A 17,663-nucleotide genomic window follows, 5' to 3' on the forward strand; every position below is an offset into this window, starting at 1 on the left:
TCACAATTTTTTAAAACAGAACAAGAACAAAATTAAAGCTCTCTGTGAAGATCTAGCTTGGGTGGAGCTGAAAGTTTTTCTCTTTCTGTGTACTCCCTTAGAATCGTTCTCTCCCAGCTGGCAAGGGCATGCCTGTTTGACCCAGCTGCAAAGCAGGGGGCTGTGTGTGTAGCTCTCACACCTTCCCAGGGCTGGAGGAGGGGATTGCTGGGTATCCTGGTTGTAAATGTAAACAGGAGTGCTCTGCTTTGTACAGTCACTGGCTTAATTACACCAATGAGAACTTGAAAGCAAGCCTTGCCACAGAAAACTGCAAATGCCGATTTAACCTCAACACAGAAACTGGAAGGTTTCCCACCAGCTCACTGTAATTATTTAACATCCACCAGCATCCCAGGAATTGTGCTCCTTGCCTCCATAATTAGAACGATTATGGTGGCCAGTTACCCAAAGCATTTTGAAATGTAGGTATTTACGTATGAACAAGACTATGGCAAATTTTATTATAATTTCAGCTGGTTCTTACTACCTGGCTTCAGAAAGAGGAAAGAGATAGGTGTAAGGGTTTCTATTTATTATTATTATTATTACATACTTTCCTTATCTTATGCATTATTGCTGTTGAGATATAAGCAAAAACTATTTATTGTGTAGGTCTTCCAAGAAAATATCTCAGAGAGTTGACTCATCTGATAAGGCTGCCTTCTATCTTTCTCCCTCCCATTACCACATTTTTCTGCCTGGAATGTGGATGCAATGGATGGAGCTCCAGCAGCCTTCTTGGATCATGAGATCTTAAAGAAAGAAGCTTGCAAAGCAGAACAGAAAGACTTCAGGAGGCCTTCATGGAGCTAAACCCAGATCCCTCATTTCTTATTTTATTTTAATATGGAAAAAGAAATGATGTTCCAGAGACAGACAGCTTGAGTTTAAATCCTGACTCTGCTGCCTCTTACACTAGTTGCTGGTAACCTTAGGCAAGCATTGTAAACTCTCCTGCACCTCGATTCCCTTCTCTATAATATGAAGATAAAAATATTACTGACCTTATGTGGTTGTTATGAGAATTAAACACACACATGTGTAAGTAATAAAAAGCACTATATACATACGTATTAAACTAAATACAAGAAATGCCCGCAGTGGGGACCTGCAGAGACCATCAGATAGTTATTTTCTCTTAGACTCTGGCATATCTCTGCTTTGTTGTGTTTTGTTCTGAGCCTGGTTTTCCATCTTCGTAATTGGTTGTTGAGCTATCCAGTGCAGTAAATTCCACTTCCTAATATTAATGATGCACACAGAGCCTACCCAGCACAGCCCTAAGCTGGACTGCTGGCTCTGTGTCACTGCAGCCTGTCAGGACTGTGAAACCAAAACAAGGAATCTTGCCTCTGTCATCATCAGGATGAGAGTGTCCATTGCCCATAAGTCCTTCCACAGTGCCCAGGCATGGAGACTTGCTTGTAAATGTCTGGTGAGATGAGTTCCTTACAATGCTGAGCCTGGCTAAGCAGGGTCTCCACACTCCCCAGCGTGGAGGGAGCCCCCCCCCGAGAGAAACAGCTGGCACCTACCAGGACCCCCTTTCCAATGTCAGCTAAAAGTGCCTTCTCACAAAATCCCTGCGTTTATTCCTCACAGCCAAGCACCCTGGCCGGCTGGGCAGGTCTCCTTTTGCTAAGAACAAAACCCTCCCGAAGACTCCAGAACCTGGAGCTGGGTAACTTCCAGGAAGGTTATTTCCACGACATTCCCTGAGTTTCACGTGGGACGGTTCTCACCGTGAAAGTTGCCAGGAGGCTGTGAATACTAAATTTTTGCTTCCTTCTTAGGAGCATCTCACATGGAGGGCTGGTCTGAGGGAAGCCTTTGTGCCTGAGATAGGTGGCCAAATTTTTGCAGGACTGTTTTAATTTGGGTCCCTTCCCAAGAGATGCAGAGGAACCAAGTTTGTTTAGCTGACGATCCCAGGAAAGTTAATGCATGGGTGAGGAAGAGAAATGAGGACAGATAGTGAGCAGCCATTGGCCTGCTTAGCAAAGTGGGCACTAAATTCAACCCTGCTTGAAACCCCGGGAGCCAGTGTAGACAGATGCTCAGAGTTCCCCAGGAGATGCAGCTGCAATGCACCAACTCCGGGTGGTCATTGCTCAAAGATTGCTGGTGCCTACATGTGCACGTGCATGCGTGTGTGCATGCGTGAACTCCCAGGATCTCAAGCTTGCTGTGCAAGTGGCAAAATCCAGAGGCAGACCCATGCAAAGAAAAGCAGGTGCTGGCCATTTGAGCTGGGCAGGCCAACTGTCACAGTGAAGCTGTGGTGGTCCCTTACTCCCTGCCCTCTGTTCTTACCTCTGACCAGGTCCCCAGCTGCTCTCCCTAGAAAGGCCATGTCTCTCCCATAGAGAAGCCCAGCCTTACAGAGGGCAGGTGCATAAGGGAGGCACCGTGAGACCTGCCCATTCTAATTTGGAAGCACTAGCCTGCCATTTTATGAAACAGCAGTGAGTAAATTGAAGGTCCACAGTTGGCAAAAACAAAAGCAAAAGTCTGACAACTCTAGTTAGCTCCCCCAAGTTATGTCTTTTTCCATTTGAAGGGAACTTGTCAAGATTTGTGAAATCCCAAAGTCTGGAACCCAGAGCCCCAGGTGGCTGAGCCTTCCCTTCCAGCCCACAATTCTGTTCCCACTGCTCAGCACCTCCCATGCTCTTCTCTTTCAAAGACGTGACCTGTCATCTTTTTCCCCTGGTAAAGGCCACGTCCCCTCCCTGTGTATGTTCTATGCTTGTGCACGTTCTGGGGTTGGTTGGCCAAAGGCCTGTCTCTTTAGTTGGCTGTGTGGATGCTCCCAGAGGGAGGAGGCAGAGACTTAATCTCTTTCTGTACCAGCGCTGGCAAGTGCAATGCTGCCCATGGACAGTGGAGGCAACACATGTTTCTGGCATAAATGAATGAATGAAGCATGTGTGCACCTTGGATTCATATCCTCAGGTGGGCCCTCTGGAGAACAAGATGCTGAGAACTCAGAGGGTGGGAACATTACCTGGTCCGTTTCAGACTGCCCTGAGTGGATGAGGAAACCTGCCTGGCTTCTGGTGATCCTTGCTAGGTTTTTCCTGAATTGAATTATCTGGTGTTTGTTTGCATTAACATTAGGACCAGGTGCAGCTGAGTATATATGAGAAATGTCTACATGAAAATCTATGAAACAGGAATACAGTTTTATTTTTTTGAATTATTTTTTAGCCAGTCAAATTTAGCAGTGAGGGATTGTATACCAACTTTAGTGACGCTAATTTTAATAAATTCTGAAATCCACTGCCACTGGACTAGCCAGGAATACAGTTTTAAATGATTGTCTGTGGACAGCATCCTACAGATGTAGCTGTACATCCACAAACATTGTTATGCATAGTGCACATATTATCATGTAGCTCATATACTTTATAATGCACATATGTAAAAATTACTATAACTTAATAATAGATACATGTGACAATATTAATTATAACTTACATTGATTGGTTGCCTATTATGACTTGCAGGTTAGGGGTTCAAGTACAGAGATGATATACAAATCCCAGCTCTGCCACCTTGAATACATGAGTTACTCACTCTGGGCCTCAGTGCCCCCCGCCATAAAATGGAGATAATAATAATAGCATCTAATTCATAGGGCTAGCACAAGGCTTATATATGGAGATAGAAGTAAAGTGCATAGCATTTAATAGGCAACCAATCAATATAAGTTATAATTAACATTGTTGCACAATTAGTCAATATGAGTTATAATAATTATTGCATTATAATGCGTATGAGATACAGTACAATATAGGCACTATGCATAACAATGTTAGTTGATGTACAGGATTTTCATAACATCTTTATTCTTTGTTAATTATTTTCCTATTAAAATCATCATATTCAGGCTTTTCAAAGAACTGAAAGTATTTTTCTTGCATAATCTTCCAACATATTCGCCGTGTATATTAATTACTTAAACATGCTTTTTTCCCCTTTGGAAAGTATACTTGCTTAATAATGATTAAATGTGCTGCAGTTAATTTGGCAAAATGTAGAATTGCAGAACCTAAAGTTAGCCAGGGGTGACCTTGGTGATCGTTGAGTCAGAAACGATTTGACACAGAGCTCATTGTGGATGGATCTGGATATCATCCTTATTAATTTATGTATGTATGTATGTACGTATGTATGTATTTATTAGAGAAAACATGTTTCCATCACCCTCTAACTTAGCCTAATTCCCTAATATGTGCATATTTCTATGCACTAGTTCAAACAGCAGCTTGGTACTGGCCACTGAAAGAGAATAAAGGAGACAGCTGAAGAAATGGCATCAAATATTCAACAGCACTGATGTAAAGTGGCTTATTCCCCTGATAGTCGCTTGACATCAGGGAGAACAGGTGTATTAGTCCATTTTCACACTGCTCTAAAAAAAAAAAAATACCTGAGACCGGGTAATTTATAAAGAAAGGAGGTTTAATTGACTCACAGTTCTGCATGGCTGGGAGGCCTCAGGAAACTTACAATCACGGGGAAAGGCAAAGGGGAAGCAAAGCACATCTTACATGGTGGTAGGAGAGAGAAAAAGTGCAGGAAAAACTGCCACTTTTTTTTTTTTTGAGACAAAGTTTCGCTCTTGTTGCCCAGGCTGGAGCACAATGGCGTGATTTCGGCTCACTGCAACCTTCGCCTCCTGGGTTCAAGCAATTCTGCCTCAGTCTCCCCAGTAGCTGGGATTACAGGCATGTACCAACATGCCTGGCTAATTTTGTACTTTTAGTAGAGATGGGGTTGCTCCATGTTGGTCAGGCTGGTCTCGAACTCAGGACCTCAGGTGATCTGCCCGCCTCGGCCTCCCAACGTCCTGGGATTACAGGTGTGAGCCACCGCACCTGGCCAAAACTGCCACTTTTTAAAACATCAGATCTCATGAGAACTCCCTCACTATCACAAGAACAGCATGAGGAAACCACACCCATGATCCAATTTCCTCTAACCAGGTCCCTCCCTTGACATGTGGGAATTACAATTTGAGATGAGCTTTGGGTGGGGACACAGAGTCAAACCATAGCAACATGAGACTTTCGTTAGTACATTCCCGAGCGCGTTCCCCGGTCTCAAGCATCTCCAAGAAGGAGAGCTAACATCATGGTCAAGTTGCCAGCATCAGCAGCTTTCAGCAGGAGCATCTGTGTGCACCGGTGGAGAGGTGAGGAGAGTGAATTTGAAAAAGAATCATCATTGCTAATCTGCTCAGAGCAACATTCACAGGCAGTTGAATTCTGTTCAGATGCAAAAGGGAGCTGAATGCACATTCCACCAGCCATGTGCATCTGCTTCGGTGTGACACAGATTTCATAGCTGGTGAACCAAGCACAGGGTGCCGAGTGCAGACGCATGGCATTCCAAGCTCCAGACACTGGCATATTGAGAGCAGGGCTTAGGGTGCAGTGATTGCTTTTCATTTCACTTTTTTGAAAGATCTTATTGCTGTTTTGTTTCCTGCTCAGATAGCAGCTATTCAGGTAAGTAAATATGTAAGTGGAGACAGGATGTTTCCTCTGCCTCCCCAGCCTGGAGACCAGATCCCCAGCTGCTCTCCCCAGTAAGGCCATGTCTCTCCCATAGAGAAGCCCAGAACAGCCACTGAAGGCTCATCTCCAAACAGAAACTGAGAAGTCAAATGACCAAGGCCACTTGACCAGAAAATGAGAGGCTGGAGCTCCATCCGAGAGTCCATTGCTCTGTTTGCACATTCAGGCTCTCCCTAAATGATCGGCTACAGAAATGAGCTTCGAGCTCACGTTGCCAGATCCAGTGGTTGCCAGGACAGGAGACAATCATGCCTGCTGAGAAAGGAGCAGACAAGTGCCACCAGCCCCCTTGGGTTGGAGCTAAATTTAAGAAGGTGTCCTATACCCATTTTACAGATGATGAAATCAAGGCTCCCCAAGGTTAAGTGGCTCTCTTCAGACAACAGAGGACTTTCTAACTCCAACCACTTTCTCTCAGACCCAGCCAGGCTGCATGGGGCGTCAGCTTTAAAGACCTTAATCCTTTTGAAAGGGCAGCTTTAGAAATCAGATAATTAAGTGGTTTTTCCCTCCCTAGAATGTCAAAACACCATGAGCTCAACATAGCTCTGAAGTAGAACGGTTAAAAGAAGGGGGCTACAGAGCATTGCTCATGTCGGGGTGGCATGCCCCAGGCATGGGGTGCTCTGGGCCAGCTGGAAGGAGGCTAGAAGGACCTCCTGGAGCACTGTCACTGCTGCAGATGCCTGCCCGAGCCAGCGCACAGCTCTGCACACCAATTCCCATGCTTCAGCCAAGGGTGACCCGGCTGTCTGCCTGGCCCTTTTGATGATGGGTCCAGGTGCCACGTGCTCACAGGAACGGGAGCTGTTGAGAACACCTGAGGCTGCTCACACATTTGACTGACGGCTAAGACCGGGCCTCCACCCTCAGTCACCCACATTTCCGGCTGGCCACTGAGCCAGCCCATCCCCCTCTGTATGAGCCAAATCTCTTCTGAAGATCTGAGTTCTGGGCTCTGAGGACTACTATAGGGTGAACCTAGGGAAAATGAGACCCAGAAATATAAACGGGCGACGTTTCAGCCACTCTTCACTGCCCCACGATACTCTCCACTCTTCTTTTTCTAACAGAACCCTAGTTTTGTTTGAGGGGAGCAGTAAGCCCATCTGAGCGCACGAATGCCACTAGATTCCTCCAAATTACAAGTGGTTCTGTGACAGTTCTGGTCAATGAGGCATAAACCGCGGGTTTCTGGGAACCCTGAATCCTCCTCCCTCTGCCCTTCTTTCGCCTGCAATACTGTTGGATAGAGGTGACAGAGGTGACAGAGGTGATTTTTTGCCTGAAATGCTGCTGGTGTGGTGGTTAAATCCAAGTGTCTGGAGCCAGTCTCCTTGGTTTGATACTCAGAACTGCCACTTGCAGGTCCTAAGACCCCGGCAAGTACCTTAATTTCCCTGGGCCTCAGTATTCTTGCTATAAAACAGCACCTTCCTTGTAGGTTGCTGGGGAGGGTTAAATGAATTCAAGCCACTGTGTGACTTCTCAGGCCAGTTTATGAAATACCACACAGCTTCTGCCTGGTCCTCCGGGACACTCGCCCTGGGGGAAGCCACTGCCACATAAGAAGTCCCACAGCCCTGAGGCTGCTGTGCTGGGGGGGCATGTGTGGGCGCCCCAATCCATACTCCAACCAGGCTCCCAGACATCAACCAGCATTTACTAGCAGCTATAAACATGTGTCATCTAGAATGTCCAACCCAGTCAACATCTGACCACAGTCAAACGAGAGACCCCTAGTGAGAACCACCGAGCTGAGACCTTCCTGGATTTCTAATCCACAAAACCAGGAGCAACATCATATAGTTCTAGCCACTACGTTTTTGGGTAATTTTCACATAACAATAACAACTAGAACAGAAGGAATCCTCCATAACGCTCAGTATGTTATTGTGAAAACGTGTTACGCTCTCTGAGGACATTCCATTACCCTAGGCTCACAGTAATTACACTGAATCTTCAAGAAAACGGAGTTCTCACTTCTGTCTTTTCCCAGGCAAAGACATGGTGTACTTCATCTGCATTTCAAGGGAAATGCCTTTTTTATTTTTTAAATTTTGAGATGGAGTCTTGCTCTGTCTTCAGGCTGGAGGGCAGTGGTATGATCTTAGCTCACTGCAACCTCTGCCTCCCGGGTTCAAGTGATTCTTCTGCCTCAGCCTCCTGAGTAGCTGGGACTACAGGTGCATGCCACCACACCCAACTAATATTTGTATTTTTAATAGAGACAAGGTTTCACTATGTTGGCTAGGATGGTCTCGATCTCTTGACCTTGTGATCCACCCACCTCAGCCTCCCAAAGTGCTGGGATTACAGGGTGAGGCACCCCCGAGGCCAAGGGAAATACCTTTGACAGTATTTGTTTCTTCTGAATGTTCACAGAACCTCTGGCGAGCTCTACACAATATTGAGCGGTCCGGTCCCAACCTCAGCCCTGATTGCAGCCAAAGCCAGGGAGGTCCCAAGGAGCCTTTCACGTGCCAGATTCCCAGCCCCACTGCTGGCAGCGGCGGTGACCTCGAAGGTCACAGAGACTGAACTGCCATATGCAGGCAGGCAGGCCAGGATGAGTTCAGAGTCTGTGTCCCTATTAGCTACGTAATGCGGATTTCACTGACGTTAAATGTTCTTGTGTTGGGTTTTTCCCAAGGAGCTAATTAACACACATCAACTAATTTGGCATCCTGGGGTCTCCAGGTACTATTTACAAACTGCTATTTAACTCTCTCAACAAAGGAGAGGAAGACATGACACAGTTCTTCTAAGACGAGAAGGTGGAATCCTCTCTCCTCTCTGCTCCCCATCTTTAAATGGCCCCGTTTTAAAATTTTTAACTCTTCCCATTAAACATTTTTTTAAATCTCCCCATTTAAAAATATCTGGGTAAGAGGCTGTGGAGGAAATTCAAGAGTAGGAGCCAGAGGTCCCAGGTGCAGAAACTCTGGGGTATGGCAAGACCCCTGAGGCAGGCGTGACTAACTTTGAGATCTGGGTACTGGATGCCCGTCTGCTACCCTGTCTCATGAAAGTTGCCCAACTAGAACTCAGCTGGTCATGGGGGAGGCAGGGTAAGATGCCAAGAGGAGAAGCTGGGCATCTGCTGGAAGCACCAGTATAGACTCTTAAAGAGCCACCACAGGAAATGGCCTCCAGGTGGTGCCTCAGTTTCCCCTTCTGTGAATCAGGGAGACTAAGAGTGCTTCATAGGATTGTCATGAAAATTTAATGAGATAAAAATGCAAAGTTGTGAGCACAGTTCTTGGCATTTCAGAAGAATCTGATAAGTGTCATGCTGCTGCTGTTTTGGTGTTAGCGTGGTGATCCACAGCAAGCACCTCTGGCTTCCGGACCATTCCATTCAACTCACAGCCTTGGAAGGAGGCAAGCTCCAGGCCATCAGCTCCCTGTTCAACCTCTTTGGGCCTCAGTTTCCCCATCTGTGTGATGGAGGTTCTCAGCTGCTGCATTATGGGGGTGGGGGTGGTGTGGGAAGGGTGCCAGGGATTGGGCACAGGAAGGCACCCCGGGCCCAACTGCTGAGCTGCCAGAAACCTGGAGAGCATATGTGGTGCCACTTTAGGGAGTTCCCTGTTCTGTTTCAGGGTTCCTGTGTGGAACCTGAGACCCCCAAAGGCACGCTGTGGTGCTAAGACCTAATGCCTGCCTCTCTCAGAAGCACTGTTCCAAAGCCATCACCTCCTTCCTCCCCTTCCCATCCCCCACCTCTGGACTTAGTTCATGAATCTCCCTCCCCTATTCCCTTCTCCTCATTCGGGCCCACCCAGCTCCATGTAGTTTTAGCTCCCGGTACCCTCCAGGACATTCTGCAGAGATGGCAGGTCTGTGCTCCACACTCTTGCCTTTCATCTGGGTTCTCAGCAGCTGCAGGGACCACAGAGACCACCTTGTGCCCCACCCACCTTCCTGGGTGGACACCCAGATGCTAGGTCTCTGAGACCCCTTCCTGTGAAAGCACGAAGTCCCCATTCCTGGACTGGCCCCGCTCACCACTGTGCTGTCCACACTTTCCGGAAGGGGGTGGGTACCTGTGGGTAGAGCTGGGGAGCCCCAACTCACCAGTTCAGGACTTGGAGAAAATAAAATAACCTGGTCGCACCTCAGTTTGCAGATCAGTAAAGTGGGACGATAAATAGTACCTTCCTCCCAAGGTCAATCGTGAGGATTAAAACAGAATATTCACAAAAGTCCATAGTTCTCTAGACTACAGTAAGCGCCTGCTTCATTCGTAGCAGGTGCTGTGACTATTCTCATGATTATTTCACCCTAAAACACTTTGAAGAGGACAGTGGAAAGACCCTTGACCCCTCCGGAAACAATTCAAGAGCCCCTTGGTTAAAACAGAGCCCCACTGGGCTGGGGTTTGAGACTAACCTCACCACCACCCTCAACCTGGTGGCCCAGCACAGCATGGCTGTCTCGCTGTGTAGACCCGGGTGTAATCTATGTCTGGAGATAGAACATTGGAGTTCAGTGAGGCCTGAGTTTTCTGGAGTGAGGGTCACCGCAGGGCATGCACTGGAAATCCAGCTCCCTGGGCGCTGCCTGGGAGGTTCTGATCCAATAGGTCCAGGCTCCTTCTGGGATCTGTGTTCATTAAGCATCAGGATGATTCATATGACTCCGCAGTTGGAACACGGGAGCCTGTGGGGGTGTCAACGCTTGTTCACTTGTTACAGGTGAGGTCGCCCCGTTGTCATCCCTCTCGGGCCCTGCGTCCTGGTGGTCCAGGGCTGGCGCAGTCTGGTCCAGAGGCTTAGGTGCAGCCTCTCCCATGTGCACCTGCGAGGCCTACCCTTTCTCCCGTCTCAGGGCCTTGATGCCCTCGCCTGTAAAGTGGGCATCAGCGAAGACCCCAGACGGGAAGGGCTGAGTGAGCAGGCGTGTCCCAGGGACCCTACGCGCCTCCCGCCCCTTCACGCACGGAGGTCGTCCTGCGTCTTCGGGATCCCAGGACAGCGGGAGGGGGGCCGCAGGGGCGCTGCGGGCGAGGGGAGCCAAGTGCGCAGGGCTCCAGAAACCCCCACCCTCGCAGGGGAGAGCCAGCCGAACGAGACGTGTGGGGGCAGCAGGCGCCGCGGAGGTCTGGGGCGCGTGTGTCGTCTTCCACGGGATCTGGGTCCAGGGACCCAAGACGGGGATCTGGGAGGAGGGGGATGCCCGTGGGGCCTGAGACCTGGGCGGTTTCGGAAGCGAAGTACTTCCCCAGAACCGCTCCCTACCTTCTCCCCGCCTCCCTGTCCTTTTGTCCCTCCGTGCCCTGTAGCTGCTCGCCCCTCCCTCCTCTGAAACCCACCGCCCGCCCGAGGCTCCCTCCTTCCTGCTGTCCCGCCCGCGAAGCTGCTGCAGGGACGGTGCGCCCTTGGGCTGCACTCACCACCGCCCCTCGTCCGCGACGTCCTCCTGGGCCCCCAACCCCAGCTTTTCCGCCGTTGCTCACTCCCGCGCTCCGCTGCAGCTCAGCCCGCCCTGCAGCTCTCCCTCTGTTTTCTGCCCCGCTCTTCAGTTCTGCGCTCTCCTCTTCTCCAGGCTTCCCTCTCCTCCTCCTTCCTCTCCCTCTCCCCTGTCCCCTCTCCATTTTCCTGCGCCCCTCGCCAGCGCGCTCGCAGCCCATCGGCACCTGCCAGGGCCCTTCTGGTGCCAGCCGCCTTCAGGCTGTGGGCCCGCCCGCTGGTGGAGGGGAAGGTCCGGGCGGACCCCGGGCACCGCGCTGCTGGGCCCCATGGGCAGTGGAGACGCCTCCCAGCCTCCCTTCAGAGCTCCTGGTCGGAGGAGTCATCGGAGGACCAGGAAGGAGGACCCCCCCACCCCCTGCTGCAGCCTCCGCTGCGAATCCCCCCACACCACACCTCTCACCCCAGAAGCACAATCATCATTCCCCAGCCCCTTTCAGACAAAAGGAAGAGCGCGGTGCGGTTGATCAGAGGGAACCTTGACTCAGTTCATGGCGCGCGCGCGCGCGCGTGTGTGTGTGTGTGTGTGTGTGTGTGTGTGTGTGTGAGATATTTATTTATTTATTTATAAGTAGAGGGGAGAAATTCCTAAGAAAATGGGCAAAAATTACAGATAGTCCCATTTTGTCCGGTGTTATCATTGGAAAGGGAGGAAAATGAGGAAAGAGCCAATATTTGTGGAGTTTGTTTCGGGCTAGAAATAGAAACAGACTGCAGTGGATTAAGGAGGTGGCCAGAGAAGCGAAGCTTATTGAGCCCTGAAAATCACCTTGTAAAGGTGGAGTTCCTCAGGTTTACTCCTCCGGGATCCCTCCGTGGGGAGGAAGAGAAGACAGGGTCAGTGCTGAGCCATCCCGGGTGTGTGGACCTGCTGGGCTAGGTCTGGTCTGGGCCGTGCTGTTACAGCCCCCACTGACAGCGTCCCGGTGGGACAGGGGGATGACAGAGCCAGGAGGGGCCAGAATGAAAGTCGCAGAAAACCAGAAACAGGCTACAAACTTCTCCAGTCTGCCCACCCTCCCCTTCCCTTTGTTTCATTAAAACCCATTTCCAATTAGAGGGGCCACAGGCCAGGGAACATGGTGAGCCCAGCCAAAGACACTTTTAGGACAGGCGGTATAGAAACGCGGTGCTTTGGTAAAGAAATCAAACTTTAAAGAGATCATCCCTCCCTGGACAGCATCTTGAAAAAGAGTCCCAGAGCATCAGCAATGGTCATCTCTGGCTCAGTGGGGACAGAATAGTCTCTTGACCTTGATCTTAAGTCATTTCTTTGTGATGCCTGAAACGTGGGCACTGAGCATTCATCGTTTCTTAATAAGAGGGGACAAAAGAGTAATATTTTGGACTTTTTTTTTTTCAAATAAAATGAACAAGGATGGGTGCCTGGGGGTGGAATGGAATTCTGTGCAACCTCAGATGATGTAGAATCTGCAGCAGTCTCTGTGTGGTACAGAGAAGACCCTGACGTGCCTACCTGCCCCAAAGGGTGGTTGCAAATTGAGTTCAAGCGGGAGTTTAGACCGCTGCTTGGTTCGTAGGCAGGGATGGTCAGTGTCATTCTTGTTATAGTATTTAGCACTTGATCCGCGACGCAGAAGTGAACTGAAATTCGGTTTTCTTGCCTCTCACTGGGGACTGTGCTTGGTGGTAAGCTGCTGCTCTACCTAAGGTGATGGGGGTGCCTGAGCAGGAGGTGGTGCTCCGTCCGCTGGAACTGCTCCCTCCCCTAGAACTCAGCCTGCCTGCCCTGGGTCTGCCACAGCTGACAATTCCATCTGGAGTCTCCCCTAAGGGAGGCAGCTCCCAAGTCTTTGCTGTTAGCTCAACCTCAGCCACAAAAATCCAAGCCGCTCCAGGTCCCCACTGCTCTGCTCCTGTGTCTTCCTTCTCCTGGAGAGCACCCTGCAGAAGGCGATGTGGCTTCAAATAACAACCACATTCACTGAATTGCACAGATTCGGCCAATTTGCCAAAACGCCTCAGGCTTTCCACCTTTCCGAAGCCCACGCACGGAGCCCTGAAATGCCTGCCCACCCGCGGGACACTCACACCCCTCCAGATCCTAGCAAGGCTGGAGGCTGAAGGTTTTAAGGTGGCTTTCAGTTCTACTGCCATGAAGGATTCCCTTGTTGAAAAATATTGAAGGGTAAAGGGAGATGTTCAGGCAGCTAAATGAAGAAAGTAATTTGCAAAACAGCACCTGCACAATGTGGTCCTGTTCTTACAAGGACATGGTAAAATAACTGACAGGAATAACAACAGCTAATGCTTACTGGGTGCTGACGCGATGCCAGGCAGTGCTCCAAGCATGCACCCTTCCATGTGTGTGTGTGTGTGTGTGTGTAACTTACACACCAAAACACCAAACTGTGGCAAGTGGTTCTCTTGGTGGTGGCTTTGTCATGTTCCTCTGCCCTTGTGCAGTTGTATATGGTCCAGGTATTCTATAAGAAACACGTTTACTTTGTAAACCATTCCTGTGAATTTTTTAAAAATCATGTAAAGTCCATTTCTAGCACCGTTCTGAAGTGGAGGCGCTGGTATGGGAAGCTGCAGCACTGAACTGGCTCTGCACTGACTCCTTTCTCCCTCAGGACTGGTTTCTCAGAATTCCGTCTGTGAGTGCTGCAGGACTGGAAGGGATTCATTTTGGGATTTTCAGTAGTAGCTTAGCAGAGGCCTTAGTCTACTCTCGATGATCTATACATAACAGTAAATAAGACTTCTCCAAAATGATGTTTCAATCAACCTCCCCAGCCACATCGAAGCCCAGCAAAAACCTTTCTCCCTCTGGCAGGTGGCTTTTCTCTTCCTCAGGAACAATGTCACCTCTCTGCACCGTATCTGTTGTGATGGAAAGTGGGGAGGAGGAAGCCCATCCCATCTGATCTGAACCTTCTGGAAGCTTCTGATCTGAACCCCTTGGAGCTTACAATGGGGGGACTGGTCTCAGGTCCTCCCTTCCCTTTTGCTGTCGCTATTCCCTTTCCCCTCTATTTTAATGGTAGACAAGTTCAGCTCAAAGAATTGCTCAATTCCGCCAAATAATTGCACTGTTGTTGTTTTAACTGAATTGGTCAATCAGTGTAATTAAAGCAGGCAGGCTGATAAGCCCCTCACGGCCGGGGCTGTGCTGATACTTCAAACCATATCCTTAGTAACACAGAGTTCCATCTTGGTGTATGTGTGTATGTGCAGTGTGTGTGTGTGTGTATTTGTGTGTGAGCATGAGCATCTTGGTTTAAGAAAGTAATCATTTCATTTAAAAATGATAGACAAAACTGTTTGGTCAACGTGAAATCAATTTATAAAAGACTCTTCCAAGCATCCTAAAAACTTTTCCCTCTCCAGATTCCGGGAATCTGGGTTTTGGAAATATTTTGTCTTAAATAATTACATGTTAAGTAAAAGGTGGGAAATGTTTTGTTGTTAATATTTTGGTGAAGTGTATATATTGAAGTATATATTTAACATGAAAGACACGACTCCTCTCCATGAAACTCTGTGTTCCAGGAGTGTGAGTATGTGAGTTTCGAATGGAAGCATTCTTATGCCCAGCATCAGACACCCTGCATTGATAGAAGTGTGATTCCGGTAAATGTTGTGTTCCTTGCTGACCTCAAACATGGAATTAAATCTTGTGACAGGCATTGGGAATAGAGGGGGAAAGGGCTGAACAGATGGAAAGTTCAAACAGTGACTGCATGCCAGCATCTTCGGTGCAGGCTGCCCCCATGCACAGTGTATCCCCTCCCTCCAGCCACTCAACTCAGAAACCCAAGGTGCCCAGAAATCGAGATTGATGCTGTAGTGAGACTCAGGGGTCCAACTAGAAGCGGCAGCTCTGCACCAACAGTGGCAAAAAAAAAAAAAAAAAAAAAAAAAAAACTCTAGCAGCCCAGAGCCCTGGGTGCAAATCTCCGCTCCACCAGTCACTGGTAAGATGATCCTAGCAGGACCAGGACTGGGGAAAGTGAATGAGACTCTTAGCTTGGGTACAACATTAAAGGCAGCACCGAAACACTCAGCCATCAAGATAAATAATATTTTAATGCAGTATCTTAAAAAATCAAAATGAACGCAAAAGTCTGTGATGCACAAAATATCAGCATTTAAAATAAAGATGGGATCCATCTCAGCACTTTCCCGTGCTCCCTTGCTTGCCTTACCCTGACCCTGACCCTGTATGCCATCTTGATTTAAAATTTCACATTTTGTTCCTCATGGATTTATTTTTGGATGGATTTACATTTTTTTTGGTCTCGACGACTAAATGTGTTGGTGCCCCCAAGGTGAGGGTCTCTCTCTTGCCTCACCCTTGTCCTCACCCTGCAAATAATCTCACATTTCTGAACCTTAGTTTCCTTGTCTAAAAGGCAAGGTAATAACTGCCTCTCCCTGGGACTGACGTGACTCCAGGAGCACAGGTGGTGAATGAGGAAGCTGGCAGGCCACCTGCCACCCACTGTGAACCCAAATGGAGAGGCCTTCCAGACCCATGCAGCAATTCTGGGGGACTGGGGCCCGAGAGCGAGGTTCGACTCCCAGTCCATCCGTCCCTGTCTGTCTGACACACAGTCACCACATGCATTCTGCTGCAAGGCCCCGGGGCTGAGCCCTGTGAAATCCTTGCTCCAGGGGTCACACAGCGTAAGCAGGAGACAGGAATATGACAGGATGGGAGGTCCCAGGGCTGTGTGCACAGCGACAGGCGTGATTACAAGAGTGCACGGGGACTCACCCCGGCCAGAGACAGGCATACAGGAAGGTTTCCCAGGGGAGTAGAGACTTGGTCCAGACTTCAGAGAATTTGGAGAGGAGACTGAGAGTGAGCCTGTATCTGGGATAACTGAAAAAAAAATAACTGGCTTAAAAAAATCTCCATGTGTGACAACTTACGTCACTAAAGCAAAGTGTGGATTTGAGTTACTAGGTAGTAATAAGAGTTTTGGAAAATGGACACAGCCCTGCGTTTAAGGAAATTGTCTTTTCATGCTGGCTGATACACATGTAAGCACACACACGCACACACGCACGCACACACACCCCACCTGGCGTCTCCATCTAGCATCCCAGGGCGCCGTCAACCTTTCTGCTTCCTCCCTCATCCCGTGTTTCCTAGAACTGCCATGAAGCTGACATGCAGCACGTACTCGCTGCTGGGCGTAGGTGGCCAGCCCATGGCTCCTTCCTGTACCCATTGCTGGCAGATCCCGTGCCCCAGGGCAGCTCCTACCATCAGTCCTGTCCTCTGCCCTTGCATCTACTCCTTAGCCGCATGTCAAGGGGCGCTGAGCAGGTGTGTCTGTGCTTCACTCAGGTCTCATTAGTGGCTGTCAGTAAGCCCTGAATTCTTCCATAGAACCCTTAAATCCTTCCTCAATCCCCGCAGCCCACGAGCAAGCCTCCTAAATCCGATCAATTAACACAGCCCAGAAAGTGGATCCATTTGCAGGAAAGCTATAAGCTTGCACCTAATCGTCCTTCCCTAGGGGACTGGTTAGAGCAACTGTAGGACGGCAGGAAGGAGCCCTCCATGGACATGAAAACATCAGGGAGAATGGTATGTGTTGACGTGGAAATATGTCCATGACATATATTGCTAAGTTTAAAAAATGTAGGCTCCAAACCAGCAGATGAATATGATTGCACTAGATTCTGAAACGGGTGTGTTGGGCGAGTGTTTATACAGAGATGTCTGGGGCAGGAGAGGCCTGGGGGCCACCAAATATTCCCAGCAGTTACTGACAGTAAGACACCAGGAGGGTTCAATTTTAAAAATTGTCTTCTTTATTTTTAGAATTTTTTTTCAGTGGTTGAATTTTTGACATGGGTGTGCCTGTCTTCATAAGAAGAAAAAGAAAAGAAAAAAAAAAACCAGCTAGGCAATTTATAAGCTTCCACGGAGCATTTTTAATAAATAAGCAGTGTGGGGTTTTCCAGGTAAATGGAATATGCAAACCATGGGTGCCGGGGCTGGGAGGAAGGGACAACAGGGGACACTGCTTAGTTGTGTAGGGTTTCCTTTTGGGGTGACGAAATGTTAGGGAACTAGAGAGGGCTGGTGCACGTTGTGGTTACTCTGAACATTCTGCATTTACTAAATGCCACTGAATTGGACACTTGGAGACGGTTAATTTCCTGTTACGTGAATTTTACCTCAATAAAAAAGTGCCAGATTCTCTAGTAAAACAAGTCACCTAATCAAGTTATCTGCGTGTCTTCTAGTTTTATATGTAATAATTTACCTGATTTGGAGCACGCTGGTGTGGGTGCTCCAGAGGATTGGTCTGTCCTGAGGCTGGAACCTGATTTCTCAGCCTGCTTTTGTGGTGCCCAGAGGCACTGACTGCTAATGAATGGGATGCAGGGAAATAATTTCCAAGATTCCTTTAGGTTCACAAAAATAGAGTCTTCAGAAGAAGGAAACCTCTCCACATATGACATCTGATCATTTTCTTATAGTCAATGTCGCTCTTCATTTCTCCTTCACACAAAGTTCTAGTCTGACATCCATTGAAACCAGAACTTCTAGAACTTTCTTTTCAGTAAAACGTTC

At 48.6% G+C, this 17,663-nt stretch overlaps 1 long non-coding RNA gene across 1 annotated transcript; it reads left to right on the plus strand.

Moving 5' to 3' along the window:
• The first annotated feature begins 10,406 nt into the window (after window positions 1–10,406).
• LOC105533223 lies at window positions 10,407–17,308 on the plus strand. Its single transcript, XR_001005091.1, has 3 exons — window positions 10,407–10,529; window positions 14,618–14,698; window positions 15,481–17,308. It is a non-coding gene; the product is annotated as an uncharacterized LOC105533223 (long non-coding RNA).
• Window positions 17,309–17,663: the final 355 nt, after the last annotated feature.

Source organism: Mandrillus leucophaeus, unplaced genomic scaffold (assembly GCF_000951045.1).
Source record: "Mandrillus leucophaeus isolate KB7577 unplaced genomic scaffold, Mleu.le_1.0 Scaffold10, whole genome shotgun sequence".
Taxonomy (NCBI): domain Eukaryota; kingdom Metazoa; phylum Chordata; class Mammalia; order Primates; family Cercopithecidae; genus Mandrillus; species Mandrillus leucophaeus.